Raw genomic sequence first — 15,104 nt, 5'->3', positions numbered from 1 at the left:
AGGGCCAGGGGTCACAAGGGAGAAGAGAGGGGTTGCAGTTGTGACCCTTCACAAGCTCTAAATGAGATCCATGTTCTTGACTTCTTAAAATTGAGACGAGTACAGCAAGGACCACCAAAGTCCATCTGTGACTACACCACTCTCGATCTGTCAAGGCATGCCATGGGGCAAGATTGAATGGGCTCTGTGTGCCATCACTGTCTGACCCTATTAGACACAGGTAATATAAGGGGTAGCTCTGCTGCCTGAGAACTGAAAGATTTAGATAATCTAAGGGGTAGGTCTGCTGTCGAGGACTGACAGATACAGGTAATCTAAAAGGGAGGTCTGTTCTCTTAGTACTAAATGACATAGGTAATCTAAAGGATGAGCTCTGCTGCCTTTAGGAAGCTGGGTTTTGGTTGCAATAGCCCCTCCTACGTTTTGCCTGGTTTTTGATGCAACTTTGACTGAAGTGCACTGGGTTCCTTCTAACCAGGTCCCTAGTTCTATTGTTCCTTCCCCTAAAACAAGAACCCTGGTCACTTGATCCCCAACTGACCAGGCCTTTAGCACCTTTGTAAGCCCCTTGTAAATGGCACCCTTGGTATCTAGGGCATCGGTACCGACTCGCAAAATGGGAATGTGCATCACGATGGCAGTTTTGCATGGCGCAAACTGCGATTTTCGCAGTTTGCGCCATTCAAAACGGTCCGTACATCTGGCCCCAGGTGTCTTGTTTTAGGGAAGAAACACTGGCACTGGGGACGTGGTTAACAGGAACCAGTGCACTTCAGTCGAAGTAGCATCAAAAACCAGGAAAAAAGTGTATTGGGGGGGGTCTGCAAACAGAGCCCTGCTCCCTACACAGCACTATTGTCAGAGAGCCTGTAAGGACTCTGGAATGTGAGGGGTAGCTGTGGTTTCAGATGCTGTATGCTTGAACCTATGAGCCCACCTGCTTGACTGATTTAAGTAATAGCTGTAGGAAGGTAGCCTCTTTCTAGCCTTGTTACCCCCACTTTTGGCCTGTTTGTGAGTATATGTCAGAGTGTTTTTACTGGCTCACTGGGATCCTGCTAGCCAGGACCCCAGTGCTCATAGTGGACACCCTATGTTGTCAGTATGTTTGATATGTGTCACTGGGACCCTGCTAGCCAGGACCCCAGTGCTCATACGTTTGTGGCCTATATGTGTTCCCTGTGTGATGCCTAACTGTATCACTGAGGCTTTGCTAACCAGAACCTCAGTGGTTATGCTCTCTCTGCTTTTAAAATTGTCACTGCAGGCTAGTGACTAATTTTACCAATTCTGATTGGCACACTGGAACACCGTTATAATTCCCTATTATATGGTACCTAGGTGCCCAGGGTATTGGGGTTCCAGGAGATACCTATGGGCTGCAGCATTTCTTTTGCCACCCATAGGGAGCTCTGACAATTCTTACACAGGACTGCCTCTGCAGCCTGAGTGAAATAACGTCCACGTAACTTATAAGTCACCTTTATGTCTTACCCTCACTTAGTGAAGGTTAGGTGCAAAGTTACTTAGTGTGTGGGCACTCTGGCACTAGCTAAGGTGCCCCCACATTGTTCAAGGCAAATTCCCTGGACTTTGTGAGTGCGGGGACACCATTACACGCGTGCACTACATATAGATCAATACCTATATGTAGCGTCACAATGGTAACTCCGAACATGGCCATGTAACATGTCTAGGATCTCCAGCATAGAGCCCGGGTACTGCCAAACTAACTCTCTGGGGTTTTCTCTGCAGCTACCGCTGCTGCCAAGCTTCAGTCATGTTTCTGCCCCCCTAGGGCCTGGGCAGCCCTGTCCCAGGAAGGCAGAACGAAGGATTTCCTCTGAGAGAGGGTGTTATACCCTCTCCCCTTGGAAATAGGTGTGAAGGGCCTGGGAGGGGTAGCCTCTCCTGGCCTCCGGAAATGCTTTGAAGGGCACAGATGGTGCCCTCCTTGCATAAGCCAGTCTACACCGGTCCAGGGATCCCCCCAGCCCTGCTCTGGCGCGAAACTGGACAAAGGAAAGGGGAGTGACCACTCCCCTGACCAGAAGCTCCCAGGGGAGGTGCCCAGAGCTCCTCCAGTGTGTCCCAGACCTCCGCCATCTTGGACGCACAGGTGTGAGGGCACAATGGACAGCTCTGAGTGGCCAGTGCCAGCAGGTGATGTCAGAGACCCCTCTTGATAGGTGCTTACCTTTCTCTGTAGCCAATCCCCCTCTAAGAGCTATTTAGGGTCTCTCCTGTGGGCATCTCACCAGATAACGAATGAAAGAGCTCACCAGAGTTCCTCTGCACTTCCCTCTTCGACTTCTGCCAAGGATCGACCGCTGACTGCTGACTGCTCCAGGACGCCTGCAAAACAGCAACAAAGTAGCAAGAAGACTACCAGCAACATTGTAGCGCCTCATCCTGCCGGCTTTCTCAACTGTTTCCTGGTGGTGCATGCTCTGAGGGCTGTCTCCCTTCACCCTGCACTTGAAGCCAAGAAGAAATCTCCTGTGGGTCGACGGAATCTTCCCCCTGCCAACGCAGGCACCAAACTTCTGCATCACAGGTCCTCTGGGTCCCCTCTCATCCTGACGAGCGTGGTCCCTGGAACACAGGAGCTGGGTACAAGTGTCCCCGACAGTCAAGTGGCCCTTCTGTCCAAATTTGGTGGAGGTAAGTCCTTGTATCCCCACGCCAGACAGTAACCCTGTGTACTGCGTGAACTGCAGCTGCTCGGGCTTCTGTGCACTTTTGCAAGACTTCCTTTGTGCACAGCCTAGCCCAGGTCCCCAGCACTCCGTCCTGCATTGCTCAACTCACTGAGTTGGACTCTGACTTCGTGGGACTCCCTTTTGTTGTGCTGAGTAAACCGTCGTCCTCAGATCTTCTGAATGCCTGTTCAGTTGCTTCTGCGGGTGCTGCCTGCTTCTGCATGGGCTCCCTGTATTGCTGAGCGCCCTCTCTGTCTCCTCCTCCAAGGGGCGACCTCCTGGTCCTTCCTGGGCCCTGGCAGCACCCAAAATCCTCAACCTCAACTCTTGCAGCTAGCAAGGCTTGTTTGCGGTCTTTCTGTGTCCTCCAGCATGCCGTGGGACATCTTCTGACCAAAGGAAAAGTTCCTGGCACCTTCCATTGTTGCAGAATCTTTGGCTTCTTCCACCCGGAGGCAGCCCTTTTGCACCTTCATCCGGGGTCTAGTGGGCTCCTGTCCACCCCCCCCCCGGACACTTTTGTGACTCTTGGACTTGCTCCCCTTCCTTTACAGGTCCTCAGGTCCAGGAATCCGTCTTCAGTGCTTTGCAGTCAGTTGTTGTCCTTGCAGAATCCCCTATCTTGACTTTACTGTCTTTCTGGGGGAGTAGGGAAACTTTACTCCTACTTTTCAGGGTCTTGGGGTAGGGTATCTTGGACACCCTTAGTGTTTTCTTACACTCCCAGGGACCCTCTACACACTACACTAGGCCTGGGGTCCATTCGTGGTTCGCATTCCACTTTTGGAGTATATGATTTGTGTTGCCTCTGGGCCTATTTTTCCCTATTGCATTCTATTGTGTTCTACAATGTTTGCACTACTTTTCTAACTGTTATTTACCTGATTTTGGTTTGTGTGTGTATATTTTGTGTATATTACTTACCTCCTAAGGGAGTATATCCTCTGAGATACTTTTGGCATATTGTCACTAAAATAAAGTACCTTTATTTTTAGTAACTCTAAGTATTGTGTTTTCTTATGATATAAGTGGTATAGTAGGAGCTTTGCATGTCTCCTAGTTCAGCCTAAGCTGCTCTGCTATAGCGACCTCTATCAGCCTAAGCTACTAGAACACCTCTAATTTACTTCTAAGGGATAACTGGACCTGGCACAAGGTGTAAGTACCACAAGGTAACCACTAAAAGCCAGGCCAGCCTCCTGCAATAGCTGTCACAGGACGGAGCCTGTAAGATCTGTTTAACCTGACGAGTAACAGATACCTTATTCTACAGGAGCACTGCAACTGGAAGGATTCCTCTGATTTCAGAATCCTGTTTTTTAAGTCCTGTTAACCTGTGGAATAGCTTTGCTGGCAGAGCCTGTAAGTGCTCTGTAACATAAGGGATGGCTTTGTTATTAATTTAATGAGCCTGTAAAGCACCAACAAACCAGAAAAATGGTATAAGTGCATTGTCCAAATGCATGTCACATAACACTCTCTAACATGGGAGACATGGGGTGGCGCGGCTAAGATGGCGGACGGTTAAGACGTGTTTCTCCATTTCTCTGCCGTACTCCTTGCCTGCTCTGCAAATCAACCCCACGAACTCGCCAACATAGCGACAGCGGTGAGGCACCTGGGGGAGAGCCTGGAGTGAGGAAGCCCTGGAGAGAATGGAAGGAAGCCCTGGAGAGAGAGACACATGGGAGGTAGAGGCGCAAGCAGTAAAATGGCGGCCGACCCAGAGACTACAGCGATGGAGAGGAGAGTGATGCTGGAGACGCTGTCTGGGGATCCAGACAAAACTGATGCCACCTGAGGCAGATGGGACTTCTGTGACAACAGCACCACTCGATGCGGGTGGGAGAGGGGTGGGGGCTGGGAGCCTTGAGCCAGGGTACAGACTTGTAATCCTTTTCCAGTAGAACATTTCACTTATTTGAAGTTTTCAGCTAGTTGATTATGATGCTTTGTTATTGGTTGTTGATGTTATGGTTATTGGTGGGATGTACTCACAATGCGCGTGGCTCTGCCCCATCACCGACGTATCCACAGATGGGCTCTACAAAACTGGGGGGGTAACAATGAAATAGAACCGGGAAAACCCAGAGGGGCCCACGCTCTATCCCTTCCCCTTATGATATGCATACTACTATTAAGGTTATCGCCCTTAGTTTAAAGCTGCTCAATAACCCACTCACATGCTGCACCATCCTCTCTTATCTTAACCAGTCTGGAGCAGACATATGCCTCATTTATGAGCTAGTGATTAGCACAGGTTGAGATCTCGGGCCTTTCCAAACCAATTCTGTCCTCCGCCCCTACCAAAACCACGGGGGTTACCCTTCTGACATCCGGCTCCTTCAGCAGCAACATTGGGGGTAAAGTCACTGAAATCAAAAGGCAATTGCTGGCCCACACACTACACGGTGGTGAGTACACTTTCACCTTGGGGTCCCTCTACGCTCCAAATGACAGCCAGGAACGCTTCCTCCGCAAGGCAGTGGCTGAGATGATGTCTACCTAGGACAGGTTGGTGCTTCTGGGGAGGGACCTTAACTTGGTATTCGACAACGATTTAGATAGATCTGTACAGTGTTACGGAAACACAGGAGCCCTATCATGGGAGGGTGCACAATGTCTGCAAGAGATGGGTTTGAGAGACATTTGGTAAGAACAACACCATCAAATGCAAGATTACACCTTTTACTCACATGTCCACAAAACATACAACCGCCTTGACCACTTCATGGCACCCAAAGAGCTTCATACTCTAAAAACTGCGTCAGAAATCAAGCTGCGCTCCTTCTCCAACCATGCTCCAGTATCCCTTACCCTTGATCTGCCCCGGTGAAGCGCCCTTCTAGATGGTGGAGGCTGTGGGAAACGCTGTTACACAGGCCAAAAGTGATAAAAAGGCTTAAGCAGGCTTTGGTGGATTTCCTAGAAACAAATGACACAGCCGACACTTCCATCCCCACACTCTGGGAAACCCTAAAAGTCATCATGTGAGGGGAATTCAATGCCATTTCAGCAGCAGATAATAAACTTTGCAGGGATAAAAGGGAGCGCTTATACCAACAATTACAGAAACTGGAGCGCATACATAAACTTACTGGAGCCCCAAGGGTCTGGCAACAATTAGAATCACTGTTCCAACATGCTATGACATGCTAGGAGACCTGGTGTTAGTATTGGCCATCGTTTGTTAATCAGTTTCTTGATCGTATTTGAAAGGGGACTGTAAGTAGACACACATGTTAGCCTGGTCTGAGGACCCTTGTCAATGGTAGTTAGCAGGGCATCCCTATTATTGTTCCTGGCTCTTTTTCGTGCCTGGTGCACAATTCTGGGTGGATAATGGCGTTCATGAAGCTTCTCTTGGAGAACGTCAGCCTGATGGTCAAATTCCAACAATCGGGGTCTGTATGACGATATTCCGTGTCTTTCACATTATGACTCAGAGACTCGTACAGTATTCGCTCAAGCACTGGTTGTGGCAATGATAACCTCTGTCTTTGGATGTGACATATTACAAAAACCTGTTTGTCCCCAGCTGGCTAGTTTTGTTTGGCTTTATTAAGATTACCTCCTCTATCTGTTTTTACACTGGAGGACTATAAATTTTAAATTAACGAGTGATATTTTTCATATAGGGCATCTAATTTTAAATTTTTCTATGCCCCGTTTTTGACCACAATTGGGGTTAATTTGAACAATTTCTGACTCCAGGCCGTGCTGTTGTTATAAGGACCTGCTTTTAACCCCTGGGCAGGTTGTTCTTCCTTTATTTTTGTGGCCCAGACCGGTTTGAGGTGTAGTCCTTTTTTTATGGTGTTGACAAGAGACGCGCGCGAGCCGGAAGACACTTCCACTTCCGTGCTCTGCGGCGTCTACATAGGGCTCTGACAGCGCTCGTCACGGTTTGATTCGGGAGCGCTGTCCTAGAGGGTAGGTCCTTAGTACAGGACCGACGACGAAATCGTAAATACAACGAAGGGTTATACATTAACCCTTGGCTTAAAAAACGGTTTCTTTTTTGTCACGAATTTTACCTGACTTGGGAGTTCGGGTCCTGGATTTTAGACTATGTATATATATAATTAAGTCATTTGTATGGCCATTTCTCTGACGGGATTTTTTTGTGGCATTGAAATTAACCCTATGTGCAAATTAATTCCTAAACAGTGCTCTAATATATTTCACTGTCTATCACTTGTTTTACTGATGAACAGCGTCTACTCGAGTCCTGGGCATGTGCTTCCCAAGGGGCCTGATCACAAATTGGGGTTGGTAAGCCAAACTCTATACAAATTTCACACTGACCCATCACATATATTATTTTATTTCACTAATGCACCTTTACAATCTTAAATCTATTTTTGGTGTTTTTATCTTTGTGTCTCCTAGGGTGACCTTCTTTTGATTTAGCCAGTTCGCTTGACGTAAGTGACTGTCTCTTCATGCAAAATTAGATTTTCATTCTTAAATTTTTGTATTAATTGGAGAAGACATGTTTATTTTTGGTCCTGATGAAGCGTCAATGGATCCGGCTGGACCGCAGACGCGAAACATGTTGACCCTAGTTTAGAGGCACCATAAGTAGTGCAGTCCTCTACGTCTTTTTTGAGCTCTTTGAAAGTAATTGAGCATAATAACTCATTCTGTTACTTTCCAGGTTGTTTTAAATCTTGGTCTTCATCCCCTTTCGAACTGATTAAAATTATAATGTTTTTCTGGATGAATAACCAATTTTAAATTTCCTATCTATTGCTCTCTCCATTAATGTTTGGTCTGTATAGTTTGAACCTACCAGTCATTATCAGATCGACACGGCTTAGAGCCCCCTACGGGGGAGCCCATCAGGCGTTGCAGCGCCGGCCTAGCGTGGAGCATTCCCGATGATGATGCTAGTCATCCATTGTGATGCTTGAGGGCTTTTGCTCCTGAGACACCAGGTCTCCTAGCATGTCATAGCATGTTGGAACGGTGTACCTTTGTTTAATACTATTCAATGTGGGTTACTGTACACTGGACCAAAAAAAATCTACGGTCCCTCCCCCTCCTTGTATTTAGACAATTAGAACCAGCCCGCAGGCAGTTGGCAGGCCTTGAGCTCGGCAAGGCTGAATATGCCGAGCTACGACTTCAACATTCCTTTTACATCGGGGAAGACAGATGTGGATGTCTGCTGTCTAATGGACTGAGAGCACAACGGCAGGCCGCTGGGAGACAAGAGTTAAACCCAGACAGTCCAAACCTTTAAGATAAAACAAATATGTTGTGGCTTTCTCCTAAGCAAGCGGACACCCTTGACCACCTGATACAGATAGAAGTCATTTCGGCAATTGCTCATCAGAAACTCCTAAAGTCGCCGGGACCAGACAGCTTCCAGGCCCTCTTCTATAAAAATATTTGTTCTACTCTGGCCCCTATCCTGACTCAGCTATCCAACTCGATCGCGGGTCCAAATACGATTCCGCTCATGATGTTGGATGCATCTATAGTAGTCATTCCTAAGCCAGGGAAGGACAAGCAACAATGCAGTTCATACCACTCAGGATCCCTTCTTACTGTGGCTATCAAACTCTTTACCAGTATATTGGCCGCCTGGTTGGTGCCCCTCATGCAGGGTTTGATTGACCCCGATCAGGCAGGATTTGTCCTCTACAGACAGTGAAGTGACAACACTAATCGCATCCTACATCTCATAGAAGCTAAGCGCTCCCGATGGGAAATTATTCTCCTGGCTATTGACGCCAAAAAGGCATTTGACCACGTTCACTGGCCTTTTGGCGGCTATGCTCGCCCATTTTGGCACTGGTGAGCATTTCCAAAAGTGGGTCCTAAGCAACTATGGCGGACCCCAAGGTAACAATCAGAGTGAACGTGCACACTTCGGCACCCTTTCCCCTAGGCAGAGGCACACGGCAGAGGTGTTCCCTTTCGCCCCTGCTGTTTGCCCTCTCCATGAAGCCTATGGCCCAACGTGTCTGAGACAATCCAGCTATCACCAGGCTCATGTTCAGCGGGGTGGAACACACAATTAGTTTCTATGCAGATGACGTCTTGGTGGCATTGGACAACCCGATCAAAGCCCTTTAGGCCTTTTTGGCAGAATTGTAGACTTTTAGACAGGCGACAGGGTTTCACGTCAGTGTTAACAAACCTCTCCGTCTCTCAAGCAGCAATAGCACACCTTTCACTGCAATACCCGATCCAGCGAGTAACTGATTCCATCCCTTACCTGGGGATTCATAGAGCTCCTTCTACGCCCGCAGCTGCATCCCTTAATTACGGGGCCCTGCTCTGTCCTCTAAAACAAGATTTAGCCCGGTGGAAACATTTCAGGATCCCCTGGCTTGGTCGAGCGGCCGCCCTCAAAAAGACCGTCTGCCTAACATCTTAATTCTATTTCAGACCTTACCGGTGATGCTGTAGTGAATCCTACTTCGTTTTAATGGGATAACAGGAGTTAGCTTGGCATTTGGCTTGCAGACTCGTGCCCCCGTCACCTAGTGACTTTTAACCTACTTAGCTTGCTCTGTCTTAGCACATTTAATTATTTATTTCTAAGATGGCTGCCTTGTTTAGAGTTAGGCCACTTGTTATGGGTTACATTAACAGTGTCACCGCGCTAAGGCGTCAAGATCTAGCACCAAAGACAAACAAACAGTAGGCCTTCACACTTAGGGATTTTCCCTCTCTATACTTTCAAGGGATAATTGCCGTCCCAAGCATGTCTGTTATCTATTGTTTGGGAACACACCTACGTCAGGGGTCCTTGAAGATCTGTATAAATATATTGCACTTTAGACAGATAATCAGAGGGATTCCGACCAGAGGGCATCGCCACCATCGCTGATATCGATGCTGCAAGTCGTTTTGACGCTGACCCAGTCTTCGTGTCCCTACGGAGTCTGAGATAGAGACCTCATTCCAAGGTAACGAGGGTTGGGGGCTCCTTTCATGGACATGGCATTTGCAGATTAGGTTTAACAAACCCAGCTCTTCTTTAGGTAGGAGGTTAGGTCTTACGCACTAGGGTATTAGGGCATATTACATTCCATATGTCTTCTTCATGCATTGAAAGATGGTGGGGGTCTTTGTAATAATGACTCTCGTCTTCACAATTCTGTTGCTTGTATTATTTATTATCCTAATGATTGCAGCCCATGCAACTTATCGCAAATTGCAGTTTTGTTGAATAAAACTATTGAAACTTTACTGCATTTTTGTCATTGCCTGTGTTTGTCTGAGACATGATATATCTGTGAGAAAGGGGTAATCTCCGTTTAACCACAACACTCCCTGAGATATCTTACTTTTGAGTCCATGCGTAAAGGCTGCCACAAATCACCTTTTATTATTGTGTTTCTGGTGAGGTTGGGACAACAGTTGTGACTTGTTGTAGGAGAGACGTAGTCGCCTACAAACAAAAGTACTGTCATCCTTTAACCAGCAGTCTTGCCTAGAGCAAGAGTCCAAACTACGACATGGCGCCACCAACGATGGTGTTTAGGCACTAATTTACAGATACCCCGACTATCACTGTCTCACAGACAACAGGTACCCTAAGTACCATTATACGGAGACATCCGTGGTCTTTGGGTCAATCCTCCTCAGCTGAAAAGGTAACACCCGATTACGCTGTAGGTTGTTCGAGCTCGAACTTATAAAAGGACTTTACTCCCCATATATTGGTGTTCCGTCTTTCTAAACAAAAATGGCTAATGCCATTGACATTCCTGAAAATGCTAGACAAGCACTAACACAACATTTATTAATGCATGGCCTTACAGATGAGGGCGGGGAAGTTACTCTTATAATAGAAGCTAATGAAGCATACCAAACAGAAACATTTTACTGCTGGGTCACCTTTCCTGAGGTGGACCAAACAACACATAGTTTCCATACATATGAAATTGCGAACGTACCTCAGCGGTACCGAGCATACCAGTATCATGAAATATTGCTCACCTACCAAGAGCATCAGAACTGACCACATATATTACAAAGAGTGAGGTTAGGTCCTTTAAGTAACGACGGACCTACGTGGCCTATGTTTGCCACATACACACATCACCCAGGCATACAGAATATGCTGCTAGCAGATCTGCGAGATTTATATAATTAATTAGTGACATTATAAAGAAGATTAGTTCAGTTCGTAATGCGGACATTGAACACAACACCAGTGCGTCCAGTACCGCCAGCACTTGGTGGTTATCAATTGGCTACTGGGATTAATCTGCAAACAGTACATACTATTATGGGTAAGGTACCCGCGGAACGAGAAAAAATACAATTCTGGATTGCCCAGAAAACTAATCAGCTAGAAGCCGTGTTTCCCCATCCGGGACCATAGGAAAAACATAGACTGCTCACTATGTGCTTGCCTTTTGGGATGGTTCCCTCGGTGGATGACTGCGCCACATGGGGTACAGTCTTCGCTGCTATATACACTACCACACATGGTACCCCGACACTTGCCAATTTACAGGAAGTGTTAAAACAAACACAAAATGAGCATGGGGGAGCACCTGCCCTAGATTTGGGGATGAAACTAATGCGTAACTTTGACGCCGTATCCTCAATAATAATGAGTAACATTAAAGGGGAAGCGGTAGCACTGGCAATTCGCCAGCGTCTCCGGGAAACTCCACACCAGGAACAAGAGAGACAGCTACCGAAAATTATCTCCGATAACTATACTAGTATAGGACGGGATAGTTTGGGAGCCAAACCAAAGAAGTCGGAATTACAAGGTACCACCCACAAGGAGGGTACGAAGCAGGCACAAGAGGGCACAAAGAAGCACTGGGACAAACAAAGAGACTTTAAAGAAAGAAGAAATAAGAGAGCAGATTCTCCACACCCGGAGAACTCCGAAAGGAGATATAGGGGGTCATTACGACCTTGGCGGGCGGCTACTGCCGCCCGCCAGGCGGTAACCGCCGTGCGGCCGCCAATGCGGCCGCACTCCCGCGGCCCCCATTACGACATTGCGCCCGCCGGCCCAGCGGGGATGAGGCCGTAACATAGGAGCCGGCTCATAATGGAGCCGGCGGTGTTGCGGCCGTGCGACGGGTGCAGTTGCACCCGTTGCGCTTTTCACTGTCTGCTATGCAGACAGTGAAAAGCTGGCCGGGGCCCTGTTAGGGGGCCCCAGGACACCCCTTACCGCCAGCCTCTTCCTGGTGGTGCAAACCGCCAGAAACAGGCTGGCGGTAGGGGTGTCATAATCCCCAGGGCAGCGCTGCTTGCAGCGCTGCCCTGGCGGATTATCACCGCCGGGGCTAAAACGGCAGGAAACCGCCGGCCCCGGCGGTGCGACCGCGGCGCTTCCGCCGCGGTCGTAATAGCGCAGGAAGCACCGCCAGCCTGTTGGCGGTGCTTCCGTCATTTTAGCACTGGCGGTCTCGGACCGCCAGGGTCAAAATGACCCCCATAATCTTAGAAATAGGGAGAATATTAAAACTCCAGACAGATATACTGATTCACGTCCCTCTCGTTCCTTTCAGGACGCACCGGATAGACCTAGCGAGAGAGGGGGCCGTCAAGATCGACGTCCTGAATACGTGAAAGAAAAAAAAGACTCTTCTCAGTCTAACATTAAAAAAGAAGAAAAGACTCCTCACCAAAAGCCACAGTTTAAAAAGAAGAAGGTGGCAGCACTAACAGCTAAAAATGCCAGCGTACTTGAGAACACTGTTGAGGAACAAGACGTGGGCAGTGACTCTGTTAGACAGCGCGGCAGAGGTCACAAAATGTCACCAGAGTCTGAAAGATCATCTGGATGCGACAGCAACTAGTGATTTAATCACAGTTGAAACAGCGGATGGCCGCGTACTCCCCCCCGATAGGGTTTATGATTTAAAAATTCAGATTGAGGGAGACGTGGAGCGCGTTGTTAGTGGGATATTTTGGGATGAACTTACTAGTGATATCCTATTGGCCGAAAGAGACTGGCCACCAGAACACATCCGCAAGCTCCCGCATGGGGAAGATGTCATTTTGCCTTCTTTCTCTGACCTTGTTCCGGAAGCAGCCAAAGAAGCCTACGCTTCTAAATGGGCTTTAGCGCAAGCACCTGCGTTATACCGCAATCATGTAGGTTGGGACAAGGAGTCACCTTGTCATGTTATTCCCGTTAGGTCAACACCCCAACCGCAGCCACAATAACATTAAGCGAAAGCTCCTGTGAAGGAAATACTCGAACAACTTGAGTACCAGGGAGTACTTGAGCCTAGTACATCTGCAATGAATAATCCATTATTCCCTGTTGCAAAGCCAGACCATTCATACAGGATAGTCATTGACTATAGACATCTAAATAGTCATACACGAACATATGCTATACAGAATTCACACAGCACAGCACTAATAAATAATATAGTGCGTAAAAAATATAAAACAACATTAGCCATCTCTACTGGATTCTTCTGCCAGAATTTAGCACTTGAAAGTCGGGACCTTTTTATTGGTTTTATATTTCAAATATGTGATACAATTTGTGCAATTGTCAACATCAGGATCAACTAGAACATTTATCAGCGTTAAAACCCTTTAACAACCCCAAACCCCACTCATTGGACGCGTCCCTGACCACTACCATTCCTTCAGTATCATTACTTGCTGCAATTGCTGAAAGCTTTAGCATGTGTTAACTATCTGAGGGGTGCTCGCGCGTGACCCGTGTGGACCTTTTCTGTTGAGCCTGCGGCGCTTGTCACCTAATAGTGACCCCGCTTAGGATGGTGATAACGGGTGATGGCGGAGGTGGAGTTTTAACCTATGTGTTGTAGATATTGTTGCGCAGCTGGTCTGGTGGGATACCTATGCAAAAGGGGGTGGGAGTGGGGGGCGGTCGGTGCTGTTCTGTCATGTTTGGCCTCGCTTCAAATTTCGCTACTATGATGAGGTATGCGGGGGTAAATTACATTGCGCTTGTTCCTATTGTGTGCTCCCTAGGTCAAGGGGGCTTATCATCGTTTTTTGCCTCTAGTTTTGTTACCAGCGCTTCCCAGGTGGTGCTCCCTGTGTGGTGTTGCCCCTCTTGCGTCAGTTTCTTTAAAACCTGGTATTCCGTGCGAGTCCAACGTAATGTCAAGCTGTACCAGGCTTTCCGATCGGGAGCGATGGGGGCTTTCCAATGCATTGCTATCATTCTTTTATACATTAAGCAGGCTAGGTCTACAAATTTGTGCAGGTGTCTTTGTTTCTTAGGTCTAAGCCTCAGCCCCAGTAGGCAGGACTTAGGGTCTACTGCCAATGTGAGCCCCGTTACTTCGGAGATCCCCTGTATCACCTCTGTCCAGGCTTTTTGTATTTGAGGGCACTCCCATACCATGTGGTAGAAGTGTGCTAACGGCGCTTTACATCTAGGGCATGCCGGATCAGATTCTGGGTACATTCGCTTTATCCTGGCAGGGGACAAGTAGGTTTGATGAGTGAAGTTGAACTGGGTGTACCTGAATCTGGGATTTCTAGATACGCCCCGTTGGCTCAGGGATATAAGAATAGCCCAGGGCTATTTTCAGCCCGTGTAACGTCGATATTACACGATATCGACTCGGAGGCGCTATCCTATGTGGATGACATATACCTCACGGACGACATCCTCGACATTCATCTTGCGAGGGTCGATCGGATCATTTTGGGATTTGCAGATCTTGGTTACAAATTCAATTTTAAGAAAAGCAAGATAGCCTTTCTTAGTGTATTATTCCTGGGATATGAGCTATCGAACGTGGGAAAGAGCCTGGCCCCGCACTTTCTAGAAACATTTGCTCAACTGCACCCTCCTACCTTGCTGAAGAAACTCCAGTCATTACTAGGTTTCTTTAATTTTGGCAGAACATACATTCCAGATTATGCACAACGGATCAAGCCGCTATATGACTTGGTTCAGCCCAAATTTTCTAGTAGACACTGGACAATTGAACACATGCACATCCTTAGGGAAATGCAACGGGACATACTAGAAGCTAAACACTTGCACACCCGTGACAATAAAAAGAATTTGGTCATCAGAATATTAGCTGGTGCCATTGGATTTACTTATGTCACCTTCAATGAGGATGACACAGTACACATAGCATATAAATCACATTTATATTCCAATGCTGAACAGCGTTTTGCACCAACAGAAAAGATTCTGACGGCAGTTCAGATGGCTGTCATAAAAGAGAGGCCACTTGCCCAGGGGAAGCGTTTTATTGTTGTCTCCCCGGTGCCGGCCTTAGAGGCTGTCACCAAAGCAAGCGTTCCTAACGCTAAAGCATTACATCCACGTTGGATTCAATGGGCAACATCTCTGACCGCCACTGATGTTGATTACATTTTTGATCCAAAACTTCAGACACAAGAATTTCTCCAGTATGAACAAGAGTACCCCGCTCCTCTAAATATCTTGTC

General features: G+C 47.5%; 1 long non-coding RNA gene across 1 annotated transcript; it reads left to right on the top strand.

The window, feature by feature from the left end:
* The first annotated feature begins 6,615 nt into the window (after positions 1-6,615).
* LOC138282498 (uncharacterized) lies at positions 6,616-7,117 on the top strand. The gene is made up of 3 exons (XR_011200987.1): positions 6,616-6,635; positions 6,920-6,977; positions 7,095-7,117. It is a non-coding gene; the product is annotated as an uncharacterized lncRNA (long non-coding RNA).
* Positions 7,118-15,104: the final 7,987 nt, after the last annotated feature.

This window comes from Pleurodeles waltl, chromosome 1_1 (assembly GCF_031143425.1).
Source record: "Pleurodeles waltl isolate 20211129_DDA chromosome 1_1, aPleWal1.hap1.20221129, whole genome shotgun sequence".
Classification (NCBI taxonomy): Eukaryota; Metazoa; Chordata; class Amphibia; order Caudata; family Salamandridae; genus Pleurodeles; species Pleurodeles waltl.
This window is presented reverse-complemented; position numbering and strand designations above follow the sequence as displayed.